Below are 8,993 nucleotides of genomic sequence, written 5' to 3' on the forward strand. Positions count from 1 at the left end.
TACATTCTAATGGGAAAGACAACAAGGATGCATCTGGCCACTGAATATCTCCTCTCCAGTGATAAGAACCTTCTATTCATGAGGAAGCCTTGGCCACTGCTTGTCAGCTCTGTTCCCAAATTCCCACCCCACCTATTTTTTTTCAAAGGTTGAGGGGGCCCTATGATTTTCTTAATGTCAGAACTTCTGGTGAAGAAATGCTCTCTGCCAGTTCAGAATGGTAGTTGTTCTACCACCTAACCTCCTTGCAGTGATGCAAAATCTTTTTTCCTCTCTCTGAATCCAGCAATTCCCATACATTTTTCTGAAATGTGCCCTCTGGGACCAGATAGGTCTGATTACTCTGTCACATCTCACAAAGGTCTCATGTATTCCCTATATTTTATCTTCTCTAGGCTAAATATCTCCAGTTCTTTCAATGAGTTCCCATTTTAAATGGGCAAAGAGGACTTATGGCATGGTATGCACTCATTCATTGTGTTAGGAAGATTTAAGGCCAAGTCCTGACTCAGACACATAGCATATTGGCTGTGGGACACTGGACAAATCATTTAAACATCCAGTGTCTCAGATTACATGTGAGACTATACACTGAAGAAAAGATATTGATTTCCATTGGTAAAGGGACTCTCCACCCTGGGAGCTCCTTTCTTTCCTCTCCAGGTTGCCCTCATGATCCTCCAGACTTTCTCAACCATATCATAGAAACCTCTTTACCTCAGATGGTTTACTACACCCCCTGCCTTCTGACACTGGAAATACTCTCTGCCCTTGTAGTCTCTTCCTCTGATTGGCTGATCCTTCTAGAACCTCAGTTTTAAGGAGGATGTCAGGCCAACCATGTTTTCATTCCTCTCCAGGCTGCATTTCTGACTCTTTGGACTTCCTCTATGGGGGGAGGAAGGGAATATCCCCTTCGCCCAACACTGACACACAAGCTCCTTGAAAAAAGGGATGGTCTTTCTGCTTGTGTTTGTCTTACCAGCACATAGCACAGCCCCTGGCTCATAGTAAGTATTCAATAATTTCTCATTGATTTGAGTTGACTTGACTTGACTTGAGAGTTCTATTTAACAATGAAATCACAGGCCTAATGCCAGTCCATAAAATGGGTATGAACTCCTCAGAAATGCAGAATTTGGACTCACAAAAGTTGAGTTTGAACCCTGCCTCTGTCAATAATTACCTGTGTGGCCTTCTGGAGGTCAAAATTTTTGGCCCTCAGTTTCCTTATCTGTAAAACGAGTTGAACTTGATGTCCTCAGTTGTCACTTGTATCTCTACATCTATGATGCTAGGCTATCTATATTACCTGGTCACTGTGACCAGGATTCAGTGTCTTGGATTCAGTGATCTTTCCATTTCTTTAATGTTCTCATTTTGGTTTAAAGTTTCTCTCCCCCTACAAAGGTTACATACATGGAAACCCCTTATTTCCATGATAATCCTACTAGTTCATGTTTACTTTATCATTTAATGTTTAAAAATAAATTTCCTCAATACAAGCCTACAGAAGTTGATAATGTGTGCATTAGTATCCCCATTTTACAAAAGAGGAAGCCACTTCTTTCTCTGTTTATGTCTCTGCTGACTATTTATCCATCTGTCTGTCTCTTGTCTGTCTCTCTGTCTGTGTACACACACACACACACACACACACACACACACACACACACACACACACACACACACGCTCTAACCCACTGAATCCCAAGGATGTAAGTAGCCTTCTGACTTCCTGTTTCCATTCATCTACCACTGCTCCCCCTTCCCCAAAATGATTTTGCGATTGCAATTCTAGCCTAAGTCCTCTGATTATTTTCGAATAAATGAAATCAATCAAAACAGATGCTCTTTGAGTTTTATATGCCATATACTTACCACCCTCCCCCAAATCCCAGCTGTGAATTTATGTTTCTAAGCAAACTTAATTGCCCTTTTAATCATGTTAAATCCATGAGTATGAGAAAGTCATAGGTTGGGAGTCTCCAGACAGGCTCATATTAGTGTGTTAATTAAAATTAAATATGAACATCACTGAAACTAAAGCAAAACATTGAATCCCAAAATCACTTTCTTTATATGTCATGTGCTCAGTTCAATCTACAATGATATTACAATTACTCAACCCTTATGCAGGTTAAGCTTGATGAAAGGGCCTACAAGAGGCACCAAAGAATATACAGAAATGAGTAAGACCTAGTCCCTATATACAACTCCTGCACAAAAATCCTCACATGGGTCTGTGCTTTATGCTGTGAGAGATGGTGTAGACTTAGAATCAATTAGACTTTTCAGCTGATTGGTATATTGAAAGTAGTGATGAACTGGGAGTCAGAAAGATATGAATTCAAATCTCAACTCAAACACTTTGTAACCTTGGGCAAGTCACATAACCTCTGTTTGCCTCAGTTTTCTCATCTGTAAAATGGAGATAACAATAGCACCTGTCTGCCAGGGTTGTTGTGAAGATCAAATGAGATAATCCACAGAAGCATTTTGCAAATTCTAAAGTACCATCTTAAAAAAAAAATACATTTTATTTTAAGTTTTGAAAAAGTCTCTCCTTCCTCCCTCTCCTTCTCCCTCCCTGTGGTGGTAAGCAATCAGATTTGGGTTATACATGTACAATTAAGTAAAACATTACCATAGTAGTCATTTTGTATAAGAAAACTTGAATAAAAGAAAAAATGAAAGAGTGGAAAAAGCATGCTTCAGTTTGTGTTAAATCAATATCAGTTCTTTCTTTGGGGGTGGATGGTGTGCTTCATCATTAGTCTTTTGGGATTTTCTTAGATCATTGTATTGTTGAAAATAGTTAAGTCATTTACAATTCTTCATCAAAAAATATTGCTATCTCTGTGCACAATGTTCTCTTGGTTCTGCTCACTTCACTATACATCAGTTCATACAAGTCATTCTAGGCCTTTCTGAAGTCATCCTGCTCATCATTTCTTGTAGCACAATAAAATTCCATCACCATCATATACCACAGTTTGTTTAGGCATTCCCCAATTGATGGGCATACCTTGATTTCCAATTCTTAGCCACCACAAAAAAGAGCTACTATAAATATTTTTGTACAAATAGGTCTTTTTCTGTTTTGGGGGAATGTCTTTGGGGTATAAACCTGGCAGTGGTATTGCTGGATCAAAGGGTATGCACAGTTTTATAGCCCTTTGGGCATAGTTCCAAATTGCTCTCCAGAATGGTTGGATCTTTTCACAACTCCATCAACAATGAATGGATGACCAAGTTTTCCCATATTTCCTCCAACATCCAACATTTTCCTTTTCTGTTATATTTACCATGTAAAGTGCTAAGAGTGAGCTACTTAATGTGGAGTAAGACTGACTGGGGTATTTAGGACCAAGAAGAATTAACTAAAATTGTAAGCTTCCAGATGGGGGGCTGGAGGGAGCCTTCTCTCCTACCCTGCCTTGTTACTCATCACACTCTGCTTTGTCTACCCTGGAAATGGTCTCCCCTCCATGGGTCTGTACCCATGCCTATTCTCCAGCCCTACCAAAAGTGCATTTTGTACCATTTGCCTCCAGATGCAGTTTATAGTACTGGTCCCAGGCACCAAAAATCCTAGTCTTGTATCTTTCAGAAGCAGAAAGGATCCAAGAGTAACCTGAACAGGATGTCCAATGAAAGAGTGACTTCTGCTATGCCCAGGGACAGTGACTTGTATCATAACATCAAGAGGCCTACCCAAAGCATCTTCCCAAAGCCATCATAAATGCTCCTTCTGTTGCCTTTATGGCACATTAAATGAAAGATATATTCATTAAACAGGATCAGAATTGCCTCCTTCACACACACACACACACACACACACACACACACACACACACATATCACAGCCCTTCATCAATGTAGTAAATTCTAGTGTTTAAAATTGCATAAATATGGAACTACAGGATGGAGCCTCTAAATGACAAGTCGCTTATGAATTGGTGAACGATATAGATGGCTCCGTAGGAGCCGTTATGGTTTATCATGTCGATGCTCATAGATTTCTGGGAGAGATTTGTTTTCAAACTAATGTAAAAAAGACAAACAGACCAGCTTGGGTTTTTGTAGGATGATTTGACAAGTCACACACACTGGACTCATATTTTATCTCTAATGGGCCAAACCTCATTATTTACAACCCTTTATGCAACTGGCTTATTGAATGCCCACCAGCCCGTAGATAATGATCTAAGGAAAACGAGGAATCCACATTGGATGAGAACGCCCCCCCCCTCCCTCCTGCCCTGGGTGGTATATGGGCCTAGGCATTATCCCCCAGTGATTTTCCATGTGGTGTGGTGAGAACTAGAGAGAACGGATAACTGGCTCGAACCCAAGACAATAAATGTGTAGAGATCAGGAAATCATTTCTCTCCCTCAAAATGAAATGAAAAGGGGTTTGGAAATGCCATGCTGTAGGTACATGAATAATATCCTTGTGCTCAATCACGACCCATAAGATGTCTTCGAATGACTTCTAGATAATGTGAGCACTCAGAAAAGCAGAGAGCTTCCCCATCCCCAATTTGGTTATGCACATGGCTACCCTTCTGTTTTGCACAGTACTGACTCAAACCTCTCTCCCAGCCCATCATAGGCACTTAGTAAATGTGTGTTAAATTATTAGTCAACAAGCATTTATTAAATATTATGTGTCAGGCACTGTAAAAAAAAAGAGCTGGGGAGACAAGAAAGGAAAAAAGCATAGTTTCTGCCCTCAAGTTTCTGCCCTACACTATTATGGGGGAGACAACATATAAAAAGTTTTGCGATTTTGCCCACATACACTATATAGAGAGTGGATGGAGGCAGCTAGGTGGTGCAGTGGATAGAGCACTGGCCCTGGAGTCAGGAGGACCTGAGTTCAAATCCAACCTCAGACACTTAACACTTACTAGCTTTGTGACCCTGGGTAAGTCACTTAACCCCAATTGCCCTGAAAAAAAAGAGAGAGAGAGAGAGAGAGTGGATGGAAGGCAGTCTCAGAAGGGAAGGCACTAAAAGCTATGGAAAAGGCCAAGACCACTTATAGGAGGTACTTAGTCTTTCTGGGCCTCAGTTTCTTCTCCTGAAAAAAAAAGAGGGGTTAGGTCAGATTAACATTCATCTCAGTTATAGTTCTCCAATGCTCAGACTTTGCAGAAAAGTAAAAGTAAAACTCAAACACCTAAGATTCTGCAGAGGAACGAAGTCCTTGAACAATGAAAAGCTGATTCCCAGTAGATGGAGAAAAATTGGAGTTCCTTGATGAAATGAATTTGAATATACAAGGAAATTGCCAACTGCAATTTATTTTTATTTTTTGAGTGGGTCAATGAGGGTTAAGTGACTTGCCCAGGGTCACACAGCTAGCAAGTGTCAAGTGTCTGAGGCAGGATTTGAACTCAGGATCTCCTGAATCCAGGGTTGGTGCTTTATCCACTGCACCATCTAGCTGCCCCCTGCAATTTTAAAAAGATTTGTATAGGTCATAAATCTGGATCTGAAGGGGTCCTAGATTAAAGCTATGTAAGACAACCCCTTCATCTTACAAATAAGGAAACTGAGGCCAAGAGAAAAGTGCTTTCTCTTGGAGCAACTGGGTGGTGCAGTGGATAAAGCACTGGCCCTGGATTCAGGAGGACCTGAGTTCAAATCTGGCCTCAGACACTTGACACTTACTAGCTGTGGGACCCTGGGCAAGTCACTTAACCCTCATTGCCTCTCAAAAAAAAAAAAGAAAGAAAGAAAGAAGGAAAGAAAGAAAAAAGAAAGAAAGAAAAAAAGGAAAGTGCTTTCCCTAAGCTCACACAGTAGTAAGTGACAGAACCAGAATTTTAACTCATGTCCTCTGACGATTTTTCATGCAATCCCGACTTTGCCACACAAAAGGAGGTACAATTAAAAAGTTCTGTTCAGCAGGCCCAGGCCCACTGTATTTCCCCTGCTTTGTGCTGACTTTTCCAGGTGAAGGTTGAGTTCATTTTAGAACAATCAGTGAGCTTCAGATTCACTTAGGATTCTGGACCCTCAAGTACATTTGACCCATAGTAGCTTTTATAGTCCCAGCTCCCCCCACTCTCCAGGCTGTATTACCTCCTCACCAGCACATGCCACTGCCCTCAGGTCTACTTTCATGATTGATGAATCCCTGACCAGGACAGTCATTTCATGAAGGGCCCAGCTGCACTCACTTCACTCTCAGCTCAACTCACTGTCTGGACTGTTCCACCTCTTTCTCAGCTGCCTTGAATTGTCACAGGTCTCCTCTCTCACCCCCCTCCTCTTCCACATTCCCTTTTACGTTTTGTCTTCCCCTATAAGAATATAAGTCCCTTGAGAGTAGTGACTGTCAAGGAACTCTTATTCCTAGTACTTACCACAATGTCTGACACCTAGTAAGCCCTTGACAAACACTCTATCCATATATCATCTATTTTTCTAGTTATCTATACATCTACAATCTCTCTATCTTTTTATCTGTCTGCCTCTCTGTCCATGTGTCTGTCTATTTAGGTATCTACCTGTCTATCTCAAGACAGGGATAAGACTGTTTCTTGAGGGTTATGAGACGGTAATGATAGTCATGATAATGGTCATGGTGGTGGTGATAATTGTGATGGAGGACTAACAGTAGGCAAAACTATGACATTAATTTTGTTTTGTTTTTTAATTTCTCTACCAAGGGGAATTAACTTTGGATTAAGAAGGGCAGAAAAAGAAACAAACTAGAAGAGGACTGAAATTCAAGATAAACTAGGAGATGATAATAGGACATCTGCTTCTCTCTTGAATTTGTCACCAAATCCAAAGTACTTTATTACAGTCCAGAAGGAAATTGATGATATAATGGTAGAGATACTCTTGGTAGTACTTGAAAATCATGAAGACACTGTGCAAGATGGAAGATGGAAAAAACATTGTTCTGATTTTTTAAGAATGAGTTAGAGTCCATAAGCTATAAGTCTGTCGGTTTGACTTCAACCCCTACCACAATTCTAGAGCATATTGTTCAATAATAAGAACATATTAATTAAATCTTCAGCGGTTAGAAAACAAACTGAAAAAAATCCAAGAGCCATCCTGAATTCAACAAGAACAGATCACATCACACTAACCTTACTTTCAGGGTTTTGGACAGAATTAATGGACTGATAGATTAAGGCAATGTCATAGACCTAGCTTGCTTGGATGTTAGCCAGGCATGTGTCAAAGGGTACCCTTATGAACAAGATGGAAAGATGTGGGCTTGATATGAAGACAGAGAAATGGATGTGGAATTAGTTGAATGGATGAATACAAGAAGAATTAATTCACAGATCGATTTCCAACTTGAAGACGGTTCTAGAAAACTGTGCTGTTCAATGTCTTGGGTATTATATTGTGAAGAAATAGATGGCATAATTACCAAATTAACATGAAAGTGAGAGGGAAAGCTATTATGTAAGACGATAGATTCACAAACATCTCAACAGACAAGCAGAATCTAAATCAGATAAAATTTAATAAAATTAAATATTAATTTCCATACTTTGAACAAAATAATCGCACCAGTATAGAATGAAAGAGGCATAATTGCCCAATTTTTTGTGAAGAATATCTGAGCAATTGAGTAAACTTCAAATTCCATATGAATGAACAAGGTGACAAAGCACCTAATGCTATTTTAGGCTCTGTTAAGAAAGGTAGTCTCCCAGGGCAGCTAGGTGGTGCAGTGGATAAAGCACAGGCCCTGGATTCAGGAGGACCTCAGTTCAAATCCAGCCTCAGACACTTGCCAATTACTAGCTGTCTGACCCTGGGCAAGTCACTTAACCCTCATTGCCCTGAAAAAATAAAGAGAAAAAGAAAAAGAAAGGTAGTATCCCAAATGGAGGAGATAACTGTCTCACTATACATATGATTCTATTCAGACCACACTCAGTGAATTCTGTATGTTTAACTCTGGACCTCACAGTCTGCGACGGACATCAGTCACCCATAGAATATTTGTGGAAGGGCAACCAAGATGTTGAGATACCCTGAGATCTTGCCATGCAGGGATCAGGTAAGGGAAATAGGTAGATACAGAACACTGGAAGAGGAGAGGTTTATGGTAAAATATTTCAAATATTTAAAGTGCTATCATGCAGAATAAATATTAATCTCATTCTGCTTTGAGCTAAAAGGTGGAACTAGAAGCAATGGATGTTCAGTGGAAGAGAGGAAGATTTTGACCAGATGTAAGGGGAAAATATTCCTAACAATTCGTACTATTCAAAAAATGGGCTTGCTAGATAGTGTGCTACTCATCATTAAAAGTCTTCACTCTAATACTGGGTAATCCCTGTCAGAGATTTTAATAGGTAGGGATTCTTGTCCAGCTATTCATTGCTCTAGATAATCTCTGAGGTCCCTTAAAATTTTTGGATTCGATTAGGTTAAATGACTAGCCCAGGAACACATAACTCATTTCAGAATTAGAACTCAGGTCTCCGAGGGTTGCGTATAATGTGCCTTCCACTACACCATTCTATTTTTTATTCTTACAGAATTTAACAGATGAAAGGGACCTCAGTAGCCATTTAGTCCAACTCATACATGAAAGGAATCCCAATGATAGCATAGCCAACAATTCACCATCCAGCATGTATGTGGAGACCTTCAGAGATGGAGAAGCCAGAATCTCTTGACGTAGACCTTCCCACTATTGGAATAGCTTGAATTGAGAGCAAAATTTTTCCCGATATCTCATCTAAATTGCAGCTTCCTCCATGGCTTCTCATTCTGCCCTGTGGGACCAGATAGATTCCTTTTCCAAGGTCCTGCTTTCCAAAAAAATCTTCATATCCCATGTAACCAGCCCATCAACTCCCTAAGCTACAATTTCTAAACGGAGTGGAGCTCCAGGCCAGTCTCAGTGGGTAGGTAACTTGATCCAATTCTCCCAGACCTCAGTGTTTTCTGGCAGCTCCAGGGTGACCATGGACTGCAATTAGCCACTTGGAAACAAA

Source organism: Dromiciops gliroides, chromosome 4 (assembly GCF_019393635.1).
Source record: "Dromiciops gliroides isolate mDroGli1 chromosome 4, mDroGli1.pri, whole genome shotgun sequence".
Taxonomy (NCBI): domain Eukaryota; kingdom Metazoa; phylum Chordata; class Mammalia; order Microbiotheria; family Microbiotheriidae; genus Dromiciops; species Dromiciops gliroides.